Source organism: Castanea sativa, chromosome 11 (genome assembly GCF_040712315.1).
Source record: "Castanea sativa cultivar Marrone di Chiusa Pesio chromosome 11, ASM4071231v1".
Classification (NCBI taxonomy): Eukaryota; Viridiplantae; Streptophyta; class Magnoliopsida; order Fagales; family Fagaceae; genus Castanea; species Castanea sativa.
In genome coordinates, this window is record NC_134023.1 from 56,225,868 (window position 1) to 56,239,049 (window position 13,182).

Consider the following 13,182-nt stretch of genomic DNA (forward strand, 5'->3'; position numbering starts at 1 on the left):
TGGATATACTTCTTTAGCTATTTGCCTCCAACAAAATGTTACATCTTAATTTCTAATTTAAGAGTGATGGGACTGACGAAATCAACTACCGATGAGACTAAGGCATCTGATGGGACTGACGAAATCAACTACCGACAAGTTCAGTAAGACAGACGAGACCGCTCTCTGAGACGAGCCTAAGCAAGTATCCACGTCACCGACAAGGATATCAGGATCATTCAATGCCACCAATAATACCCCGGACGGTTACAGAACCAACTAGACAAACCGTTGCAGGCATATTAAAACTCCATTACTCAGCAAGAAGCGTTACCAAAAAAGACATTAACATCACAATATCAACCTCAACAGCTAGAATCCAGAGCAACATATATAAAGCCTTCACATTGCCAACAGGAGGTACAGACACATTTTTACAAGAGATACCTAATCAATCTTATTTTTTATTATTAAAAACTCCCTTATACTGACTTTGGCATCGGAGGTGTTGTGGCAGGCACTACATCGGTGACCTTTTCAGAGAATAGCTTCTTCCATCGACGACACAAGCAGACATCTGGTTCCATCTGGATGACCTCACTACAACTGAAAAACCTGTGTTTCATCAGTTTGGCGTCGTCTGTGGGAAACGACATTTTCGTACTCAAGTTCAAAAGCGTAGTTTCTACCAACTTCGATATTTAGATGGAGACCAACCAGGCTTCAGCGACCCTAGCTCAGCAAGTCCAAGCTCTTGTGGCCATTGTTGAAGAATTCACCAGGCAGAATCAAGAGATAAGGCTAGCCAGGAGGATGAGGTGGGCAGCCATGGAAGAAGTGACTGACGAAGGCCCACTACTCCAGATGAACAGGGCTCTGACCTCCTTCAAGAGATGAGGAAGGAGATGGACGAGTTGAGGAATGCCATTAAGGAGAAGACGGATCGGAGCCTAGATAGGATGGTCAGGGCAACAGACTCTCCTTTCACTGCGGCGATCTTGGAAAGCCTCGTACCAGCGAAATTTCGGTTGCCTTAGCTTGAGCCGTTTGACGGGCTTAAGGACCCCCAGGATCATCTTAACACCTTTAAGACAACATTAAGCCTCCAACAACCTCCTGACGAAATATTGTGTTGTTCTTTCCCTACCACCCTTAAAGGAGCTGCAAGAGAGTGGTTCACAAAGCTGTCAACTTCGTCAATTGACAGCTTTGAGCAGTTAAGTAAAGCCTTTCTGCGTCACTTTGTCGGTGGGCAACGTCATAAAAGACCAGCAGACCACCTACTCATCATTAGACAGGCGGAGAAAGAAACATTGCGATCCTATGTGAAACGCTTCACCCGAGAAACCTTGGAGGTAGATGACGCTGACGACAAGGTGCAGTTGACGACCTTTAAAGCAGGGCTGAAGTCTAGAGAGTTTGTGGTTTCTCTTGCAAAGAATCCACCTAAGACGATGACAGAAATGCTCCTGAAGGCACAGAAGTATATGAATGCTGAAGATGCATTAGCAGCCATAACAGACGAAGAAAAGCCAAGAAAGGAGGGATGGAGAGAAGAAGATCGTAGGGGACAAAAAAGGGAGCGTCCAGGTCATCAAAACAGTGACGGGGATAGGCGGAAGGACGACGAAGCCAAAAGATCTAGGTCATTGAAACAGTGACGGGGACAGGCGAAAGGACGACGAAGCCAAAAGATCATAAAAAATGGCTAGGTAATAAGATTATGCCTTGACGGATGTACATTACTGACGAAGCCAAAAGATCATCAAAAATGGCTAGGTAATAAGATTCTGCCTTGACGGATATACATTACTGACGAAGTCAAAAGATCATAAAAAATGGCTAGGTAATAAGATTCCACCTTGACAGATGTACATTACTGACGAAGCCAAAAGATCATAAAAAATGGCTAGGTAATAAGATTCCGCCTTGACGGATGTACATTACTGACGAAGCCAAAAGATCATCAAAAAATGGCTAGGTAATAAGATTCTGCCTTGACGGATGTACATTACTAACGAAGCCAAAAGATCATCGAAAATGGCTAGGTAATAAGATTCCGCCTTGACGGATGTACATTACTGATGTAGCCAAAAGATTATTTTTAAAAAAAAAACCTTTCATCTTCTATGGTCGTCATGGCACATCATGACGACCACAGAATCCGAGGGCATCTGATGGGACTGACGAAATCAACTACCGACGAGTTCAATAGGACAGACGAGACCGCTCTTTGAGACGAGCCTAAGCAAGTATCCACGTCACCAACGAGGATATCAGGATCATTCAATGCCACCAATAATACCCCGGACGGTTACAGAACCAGCTGGACAAACCGTTGAAGGCATATTAAAACCCCATTACTCAGCAAGAAGCGTTACCAAAAAAGGCATTAACATCACAATATCAACCTCAACAGCTAGAATCCAGAGCAACATATATAAAGCCTTCAAATTGCTAACAGGAGGTACGAAGACATTTTTACAAGAGATACCTAATCAATCTTATTTTCTATTATTAAAAACTCCCTTATACTGACTCTGGCATCGGAGGTGTTGTGGCAGGCACCACACCGGTGACCTTTTCAGAGAATAGCTTCTTCCATCGACGACACAAGCAGACATCTGGTTCCATCTGGACGACCTCACTACAACTGACAAACCTGTGTTTCATCAAAGAGTATGATACCAACAACGACTTTTTTTTAGTTGGAACAAATATGTTACTAGAAATCCTCCACAAAAATTTAAAGATTCCTGATTGGACTGATTCAAAGCTATTGGAAGAGATGTTCTTAATAAAACACAAAACAATTGTAGGTGCCATGGTCATTGATTCATTTCAACATACATAGAATTTATCTTTTCTTTGCTTTCCATAATTAAAGGACAACATTTTCTTTTAAATTAGTTTAAGGAAAAATTATTTTAACTTATTAACATAGGATTATTCAAATGATTATTTGTGTACTTAAATGCATTAGATGATTTATTTAATTAACAACTATATGTCTTGTTCGAAAGATGTAATAGGTTATGCGGTTAAAATATATATGTGAATAGTTTTTTTTTTGTTTTTTTTGACGGTTATATGTGAATAGTTATTGCATCTAGGAGTCACATTTTTTTTTGGGAGAAAAATTTAGTGTCACATTCTACATTAATTACATAGAAAAATCTATATCCCTATCATAAACAAAATATATCTTACTCATGTAATAAAGTATGAAAATGCTGATGCAAATGAAATAAAGATGATCTATATATTTTGGGTAAGTTTGTGGCTTTAACATTACTCTTAAAAGAATCAATAATATTGTTAAGGAGAGAAAGGTGTAATTTTATGGAACAAAATTGCTAAAATTGGTATCTATGTATATAATAATATTTTAAAAAGAAAACATTGGCAAGCCATTGAACCTTTAAATGTGAGTAAAAAAATAAGGGTACCACCAGATGTAATAACAATATAGTCAAATGTGACTGCGTGACATTACGATGGAACCGTCAAAGGTGAGTAAAAAATAAGTGTACCACCAATTGTAACAAAAATACAATTAGATGTAATGTTGGCATTACTTGATGTCAAAATTGAACCATCAAATGTGAGAAAAAATGAGGGAACCATCGAATATGACAAAAGTACAGTCACGTGTGATGTTGGTACTGGCCAATGTAACGATGAAACTGTCAAATGTGAAGTAAAACATAATGGTCTCACTGAATGTGACAAAAGTACTATCAGATGTCATTGTTGGTATTTCCCAATATAACGATGGAACTTTCAAATGTGAGAAAAAAAAAATTGGCTACCACCTAATGTGACAAAAGTTCATTTAAATGTAATATTAATACTGCCCAATATGACAATAGAACTATCAAATGTGAGAACACAATTATGGAAAATTAGGGTACCACCATATGTGACAAAAATACAATCAAATGTTATATTGATATTGTCCAATGTGACGATGGAATTGTCAAATGTGAGAAAAAATAATGGTACCACTGAATGTGACAAAAGTACGATCAAAAGTGATGTTAGTACCGTCTAATGTGACAATGGAACTGTTAGAGGTGAGAAAACAATATTAAGGTACCAATAAGTGTGACAAAAGTACAGTTAAATATGATGTTGATATTACATAATGTGGCAATGAAACCATCAAATGTGAGAAAAATATAAGGAAACCACCAAACGTGACAAAAACACAATCAGAAGTGATGATAGTACTGTCCAATGTGACGATGAAATTGTCAGATGTGAGAAAATAATATTAAGGTACTGCTAAATGTGACAAAAGTACAGTTAGATATGATGTTGGTATTGTCTAATGTGACAAGGGAACCATCACATGTAAGTAAAAATATAAGGGAACAACCGAATGTGACAAAAGTACAATCACATATGATGTTGATACTACCAATGTGAGAAAGAATAGCTTAATAACTACCCTATTAACATTGTGGAAAAAATGTACAATAACTCTCAATTTTCAATTTAATGATTTAAATTTGTATTTCTTTATTGTGTACCATAGGCCATGGCTCTCAGTTTCAAAATTATTTTGCCCACCATTTATCGTTTTTTGTTTCACCTTTTGTCCATTGCTGATCTACACACTACTATGCTAGATTTGGCCCACTGATAGAATCTATATATAATGCCTAGAGAATTTATTAATTGGGCTAGTCCACACCCACCATTCTTGAAAGAGAACTTAGTTTATGTGACAATTATAGAATAGGGTACTGTTGATTTTAGCCTTAATTAGGTTATTATATATATATATATATATATATATATATATATATATATATATATATATATAACCAAAGCCTCTGCTTTCTCCACAATTTTACACGTCAGCATTATTAAAAAAGAAAAAATATATATTTTCAACTAAAAAATAATAATAAAGAAGCTAAAATCCTAAAACATATACTCTAACGCTTCTACTTCTTATTCAAACCCGAAAATCAAACCCTATAACTATTCTCTCCAACTCTGAAAATCAAAAACTCAAAACGCATCTCTTCTCTACTCTTCTCCTTCCCCCAAATTGCAAAATCTCTTCCCTCCCCATCCTTCCACCCCGAGACCAGACAAGCTTCTATGGTTACCGAACCCCAATGGACAATTCTCCGTTAAATCTGCCTACCATCTTGCAACCCAACTCACTGATACGCCAACCACAAACTGATGTTAGCTGGAAAAAGCTTTGGAAGCTCAAAGTCCCTGAAAGGATTAAGGGAATTACCTCCTTAGCTTCTTAGCTCATACCGAAGAGGTATAACTTTGTAAATTTCTGTCTCTGTGTATGAGTTAGGGTTTTGTTTGGTTTGGGTTTTTGAATTTTTCTCTTCAATTGAAAATCTGTCTGCCCAGTTATTACTTCCTATATGTTGTTCTCTCTCCACTTCAATTGTTCATGGAATTAAAAGGGTTCAGAAAAGGCCCCTGAATGGTTGGCCTTTGATTTGCCTGCATTAAAAGGGGTTTTTTTTTTTTTTTTTAAATTCTGGCGATTTAAGGTGGAAAATTTATTTTTCCATCTCGGTTTTGAACCAAAATTGGGATTTGGATAGTTTGGCTTGTTGTCTTTGACTCAATTAATGAAGTAGCTACTGTTGTATGGGAAGTTAGGTATTTAGGTTCCTTTCTACTTTGAAGGCCTTGATTTTGAATTTGATCTTATTATTGATGATAAATTGATAATGTGTGTTCTGTGGTAAAAAAAAAAAATATATATATATATATATATACACACACACACACATTAATACCTGATGAATGTCAACTTTGGTGTTAGTTTGCATCTTGGTTCTTTTACAAAAAGGCCATCAATTTTGGTTTGTTTACTTCTGTTTACTTCCTGCTTAGAATGATCCTCAGCCACATGGTAAGGTTGTTTTTGCTCACTTGGTAGGGACTTAAACCTATTAGCTGCTTTACTTATAGAAGGCCTATGGTAGTCGTCTAAGAGTGTTGATTGTTTATTAATGGATTGCCTACAATGTGTTTGATTATAGTTTTCAACAACTCTCACGCTGCTCTATTTCAAAATAAATCCTCTTGAAGCAATCAAAGTTTAGAAGATGGGACTTCTATTGCAAGGAATTGATGGATGAAGGTACTGCTATTGATAATGCTTCTTTCTACATTTAGATTGATTTTCCATTCCTCAATATATTTGTCTCTTTCAATATATGTTGTCAATGTTGATCTCAAGGTTAGCATTTGTGGTTTTTGGAATAAAATAACTCTAAAAAACCTTTATTTGGTATATGTAATTGTAGGCCATCTTGACATCGGTATAATACTTAGATTAAAGGCATTTTTAATGTCTATATTACTATATATATGCATTGTTATTGTTGTTGTTGTGCAGCCCTATCATGGTTTATGAGAGAAATAATGATTGGCTGGCACCCAGTAAAGGCTGATGGGGATCATTTGTTTTCATGTACCTTGGTAAAATTATTGATTAAACTAATTAGACACTTCCAAAAGAAAACTTAACACCTGAAGCTGAGGAATCAATACTTTTTCTTGATTTTCTTTGTAGGTAGAACAAAAAATGATGGTCGAATAGGCATGAATACCAAAAAGAAATACAACATTTATGGGAATTTTGGATTAGTTGAAGTCTCCCATCAAATGAAAAATTATTTGCTGTCCATGAATTGATTCTTACCAAAAACTTATCGATTACAGGGCTGCATTCTTATCGCCTATAGCTTCAAACAATTTGATAAACTAGATTTGGTTTGTTATCTATTTATGCTTTTGACAATAATTGATTTATGAAAATTGTGGCTATTTAAGAATTATGATCTACTTTTTATAATTTAACATAAAAGCCCAGTTTGAAAATTTTAATGCTTTTGTTCTCATGCTGATTTTGATTGTTTGAGATAATTGTAGTGATTGTAAACACCTTCAGGTAAGTAATTATTTGATGAGTTTATAATCAAATCTTCGATAATGAGTAAATCCCAAGAGATACCAGAGTCTGTTGGGAACCCTCTTGAAGTGAGGCCAGAAGTTTATTGCAATTATGATATAGCTTATTTGAGTTGACTAATGGTTGCTTTGTTCTTTTAGGTGTTGAATTTTTTTATGTATGTTGAGGATGTTCCATTTTGTTAGACATCTCCAGCCAAGACGCCTTAGGCTTTACTTGAGGACTTGTGTTGTGTTCGTTATCTTTGTTTTTGTTCTGTGTTTGTTTAAATTTTTCAGTGAATAAAATTTGTTCTGCACTATTTTTCTGCATAAAATCTGCGTTTTACATCTAAAATCTGCACTTTTTTACAACCAAAATATGCATTACTCCACTGTTTCAAACTTTCTGCACTACACTATTTCTCTTCTATTATTGTTTCTTAAATGTTGTTGGAAATTGGCTTCTTATTGTTTTGCAGATAAGGATTTGGCATTTTGTTATCTAGGTTATTTGGAACTATGGATCTTGATCTGTGTAGGACTCTTAATACAAGATGAGAACAGTCAAGTATTTACGAGTCTTCTCCTTTATTCTATACTATTTCTTGCATATTTATTGGTAATATGTTTCTAGAAAGAATTTGAAATTGGAATGTGATTGCATATTTAAGTTTCTTGGTTATCTCAAACTTGGTTTTATGCACAAATTTGATATTTAACTTGTATATATTCTAACAACAACTTATTAAGTGAACAATGTGGTGATTCTACAAAGTTTCAAAAAGTTGATGTTGAAAGCAATGTACAACTCACACCAATATCTGTAATCAAGGAAAACAAAAGGAGTTGTTCAGTGACTTCTACGAAGCAACAGGGAAGAAGATACAAAGATTAATTTAAAGTTGTTTTTCAATTTATTTGAAATATTGATTAATTAGTTCTTTAAATTTTTGTTTCATACATTTAATGGATAATTGATGATGTTAAGGATTGGAAGCCTAATTTTAATTTTAATTTAAGTTTGATTTCTATTTTTCATTACGTAATTTAATTTTTCATATCAAGGATAGGAAACTTTTAGACTGAAATCTTAATGTACAATTAAAGATGAAAAGACAAAATTATTTACATCTTCATATACAATAGATTTCCCGTGCATCACACGGGTTAACGACTAGTTATTATATAAAACCGAAGCTTATGAAGCTCTCACAATTTTTCACATCAGTATAATATTTAAATAAAATTATCATTTTATTTAGATAAAATTATTTTTATTTAGTCCAAACTTAATAAGGAGTGGAACTTTATCTCTTTAATAAGTCCAACTTAAACTTAAACTCATTATTTTTTTAAAACAAAAATATTTTTGTTTAATCCGAACTTATTGAGGAGTAAAATTTTATTTCTCTAATAAGTCCAACTTAAACTCAAACTCAAACGTTAGTATTATTATTATTATTATTATTATTATTATTATTATTATCATCTTTTTACTTCACTAAAGTGATATTTTATGACAGTGTGCAAACTTATAGCCATGGATTATTTTTTTGAATATAACCCAAACTTATCAAGAAGTAAAATTCTATCTCTCAAATAAGTCCAACTTAAATTCAAAATCAAACTCAAACATTGATATTATTATTATTATTATTATTATTATTATTATTATTATTATTATTGTAAGTATACAATTGCACCTGGACCCAAAGAAGGTTATGGGCTCAGGCCCAATGAGCCTTAAACAATAAAATTTGTAGAGTGTGGGTTTGAAATCTAGATTAAAGGTACTGAGAACTTGATAACAGGCTTTTATACGCAAAAACTTGTAAATAATGAATGATAATTGCAAATGGGTCTCCTCGGACTTGAGCCGAGGACTATTTCTTTACTATTTCTCTTTCTTCCTTAAAGATTACAATTCTTAATTTCTTTCTTCGTTCCAGCCCCCTCACCTCTTTGGCCTTCACCCCCCTTAAATACTTCATTCCCTGATGCTTTTTGGACAGTGACTAGAAGTTTCAGCCCTACTGTTCAAGGGTCACTTCCCCATTAATGCGGCCAGGGAGGTAGGTGCAGAGTCTTTAATGCGGAGGTGGCAGCCTTAGCTCTTGATATTTTCTTTAAAACTGGTGCATCTAGAAGGTTCAGGGCCTCCCCCTTTTAATCAACAGTCTCTCCAGAATTCTGTCTTGACCTTTGTAGTGAATCTTCGAGTTCTCTTGGAACGGTCCGAGGAGGAACTCACCCTCGGCTATATCCTCGGACCCTCGGCATATGGGCCAATTCATAGTACTAACAAATTCCTAGCTTATGAACAAGTCGGCCCTCCTTGCTAGAGCCCAAGGCCCACATGCCCACTTGGGTCATTTTACCCCACACAATAGCCCCTAAAAACTCTATTTTTCATCATCCGAGGAGAAAAAATAGGGTTTTGATTCAACGAGGACTTATCCCACATGTTTTGTAAATAACTGCACGTGTGGAAACCGTTTCGCGTTCCAGAGGATGCCACTTGGCGGTTTTATTTTCAAAAACTCGCGCATTTATTACCGTAAGTTACACCTTGTCCCCCACGTTCAACGGTGAGATGAGCATCCAACGGCACTCGTTACTCCATGAAAATTTGGGCGGGACAAATGCAATTTCGAGGCCGCTTCCCGCATGTCGTGACGCTTCGGGAACCTGCGCCCTCATTTATTTCCTCAGAGGCTAATCCCATCAAAACATCAGTAATCACCTTTTGTCTGCAGAAATTCGTGGAAATTCGCACAACTTGAAATTTGTAAGTTCTTATTCCTTTTCCTTAACCCTTTCTCCTCGGATCCTATCCTCGGCCCCCCTTTTAACTGTTCCCTCTCTTAGAACTTAGTATTTCGTTTCTTTCTGATGGGAAAGTTTAAGTGTCTAGTAGATACCGCTGCTGGGATGAAGGGTTTTAAAGCTAAGTACCTCATTCCCAGCGACGTAGGTTTAAGATACTGCCCGGCGGAAGCCGTGGCTGGTTCTAGGAAAGCCGGAGAGGTCATCATCCCAATGGTCGCCTTCGTAGAAGGTGGGATAACCCTCCCAATGAAACCCGTTACCAGGGAGTATCTCCGCAACCACCGATTGTGCCCCGATTAGTGCGCTCCCAACGTTTTTAGGGTCTTAGGAAGCGTCGATGCTCTAAACGAGCAAATGGGTCTGAACCTCACCTGGCATGATGTCGTCTTTATGTACGAATGCCACAAACTCACTGGAGTAGGTTATTACATCAAATCCCGCTCCAGCGTAGTTAGGTTGATCTCCTGTTTGCCCAAGTCCAATAAAGGCATGAAGGATGACTACCTCATCGTCTCTGGCAACTGGCACGACGGCCCCCACTGCCCAGTTGAGTGGGGAGATCCAGGTGCGACACCTTAGGATTTAACTTCCCACCCCATAAGTCCCTAAATCATCTAGGAATGTGCATTCGCATTTACTTGAGCGTCTAACTTTAATTTATTATATGTTCTACGCATCTGACCATGTTTGTTTATTTGGATGTTTTTCTTTGCAGATAAGCAAAACGTGCGCCCCCGCTTAAGCCACTGCAACGTTGCAGATTTGAATAGAGTGCTACGCTCCGAGGTGTTCGTCAGCAGAGACTTACAACTTAGGGCGGCCCACTTGATTTTGGGGTACGATCCCATCTCCTCGGACTTCCAGGAGATCGAGAACGCAATAATCGCGGGTGACCGAAGGCGTAGGAGAATTCATGTAGCCAGACCCCACTTTTTGGCCGACCACGACATCCCTGACGCCCCTCACACCGTATTGTACACACAGCCCATCGCGGCAATCCCACTCGCCGTGCACTCTCAGGCAATCGCTGTCCCAGAGGAGCAAGTGTCTTCTTCGAACACGTTGGACGAGGAGATAGAACAGTTTCGGCTCGAGGACTCCCCACGACCTTGCGGAAACCCGTTGTTATCCTTTCCGATGAGGAAGAAGAAGCAGCTGAGGCCTCTGGGATCGAAGGTCTAGTGATAGCGCGTCCAGACGACAGCTCCGTTGAAGAAGAGATGGACGAGCTGAAGGGCCTTATGACCGCAAGAGGCACATGAGTGGCGAAGAAGGGGACGAAGGGGTCCCAAGTTCCCCCTGCCTTGCCACCACCCCCTCCTCCAGTCGAGCCCAAACCTCCCACCGATGATTCTAAGAAGAAAAGAAAGGTGGATGCCGAGGGGGCTGGTGGCAAGAAGCTAAAGAAGCTGAAACAGTAGCCACCGCCGGCCCAGCAACAGAAGTTGGACAAGGGCAAAGGGCGCGCCCGCTCAGTTGAAAGTGGGGAGATCAGGGACGTGGCCGAGGTGCGCCGAGCACCAGCTACTTGGTCTCCTGACTTGAGGCTGGACGGTGCACCAATTCCCTACCACTCCAGCATTAGGGTAGTCCAACAAGGCCACGCCCACCATCTGGCCGAGGTGTTGGAGCGTCCTCTTCTGCTGCCCAAGGACATGGAAACCTTGGAGAAGATGGGTCAGCCTCAGCTGTTCCTCTCATTAAAAAGGGGTTTAGCTCTGGTAAGTTCCACCTCGCACTCGTACTTTATATTTATTTGTAAACACTTTACCATATTTAACCTTCTGACATCTTTGCAGTCCATCCAAGAAGTTTTCGCGGCCGAGAAGTTCGTGGAGGATTCTCGGAAGCTCGCTGGGATGGAGCAAGAGCTGAGGCAAGAGGCAGAAAGGTCCCTAAGCCAGGCCCTAGCAGAGAATGGGAAAATCACGTCACAGCTGGCCGACTTGAAAAGAGAAAGAGATGGTGACAAGGCCAGCTTGAAGACGATGGAAACCCAAGTGGAAGGGCAGCGTAAGCTTCTCCGCCAAAAGGATGATGAGCTCGCCCAAGTCCACCAGGCACGCTCTGACTTGGAAAAGGAGCTTACGCGGGCAAAGAAGGAGGCTCGCGCCCACAAGCACGCACTGGAGGCCGCGAAGAAGGCCAGCTATCAGGAGGGGGTGAATAGAACGCAAGAACAACTGACAGAGGCTTTTGCGGCCTTGTGCCGAGAGTACTGTTAGCAGGTCTAGGGAGAGGCCATGAATGCAGCAGGGGTTCCTCAAGCTTCCGAGCTGAGGAAGCCCGAGAACATTTGGCTTCCCCTAGACATACAGGAAATTGAAGACCATCCTGTTACTGCCTCTCCTGCCCTTCCTCCTATGGTGCAAGAACTTGTTCCTGATCCTACAGAACCTGAAGGTTCCCATAAAGAGAAGGACGAGTGTGGTGGTGCCGAGAAGGAGCAGATTCAAAACGTGGAGCCCCTCATTCCTTCAACAGACAAAGGGAAACAAGCCTTGTCCACCTTTGAGCTGGAACTGAAGAGCACTGAGGCTGGCAGCAGCTCCTTCCAAGACCCCCCTTCCCTAGCTTAGGGCCTAGTATAGGAACTCTCTGTACTCCCCTTTTTTGTATATAATTAATGAAGAACATTTTTATTCAACTTTCGTTCATGTTGTCTTTGTTTCACTTTATTTTTTTTTTGTGCTTGCCATGAAAGTTTTCATTAACAAATAGTTAAAGGGAGAACATCATAAATAAGTCTAACTCCACTAAGCATACAACTATGACTTCAAAACAGCCACATAACTTAGTTTAGATATTAAACAATGTCGTAGTTAGACAACTCACATGATGGTTAAACCTTTGTAATCTGATGTATTACTTTCAGTAGGATGTAAGGTCCGAAGACCATTCCTTACAAAAATTTGTTTAACACTTAAAGATGTGGAACTTGAGATACAAATTAATGAACGGTAAGATACTGATTTCCACAAAACGGGTGATAAGAATAAGGACAGTGACAAGATATTAAGAATAGTAACTTCAAATGTTAATTTCTCCAAAGTAGGAGGTCTGAGGACCCGGCAAAACTAAGGTTCTGTTTAACAAATGACAAGATATCAATTTTCACCAGGTTTGTGGTCCGAGGACTACACTTAACCAAGTTTCTGTTTGTTTCTTAAGAATAGTAACTTCAAATGTTAATTTCCCCAAAGTAGGAGGTCCGAGGACCAGGCATAACTAAGGTTCTGTTTAACAAATGACAAGATATCAATTTCCACAAGGTTTGTGGTCCGAGGACTACACTTAACCAAGTTTCTGTTTGATTCTTAAGAGTGGTAACTTCAAATGTTAATTTTTCCAAAGTAGGAGGTCCGAGAACCCGGCATAACTAAGGTTTTGTTTAACAAATGACAAGATATCAATTTTCACCAGGTT

The 13,182-nt window shown here is 38.7% G+C and overlaps 1 long non-coding RNA gene across 1 annotated transcript; it reads left to right on the top strand.

The window, feature by feature from the left end:
• The first annotated feature begins 4,949 nt into the window (after positions 1 to 4,949).
• On the top strand, positions 4,950 to 7,941 carry LOC142614652 (uncharacterized). Its single transcript, XR_012840492.1, has 3 exons — positions 4,950 to 5,269; positions 6,012 to 6,112; positions 7,407 to 7,941. It is a non-coding gene; the product is annotated as an uncharacterized LOC142614652 (long non-coding RNA).
• The last annotated feature ends 5,241 nt before the right edge of the window (positions 7,942 to 13,182 follow it).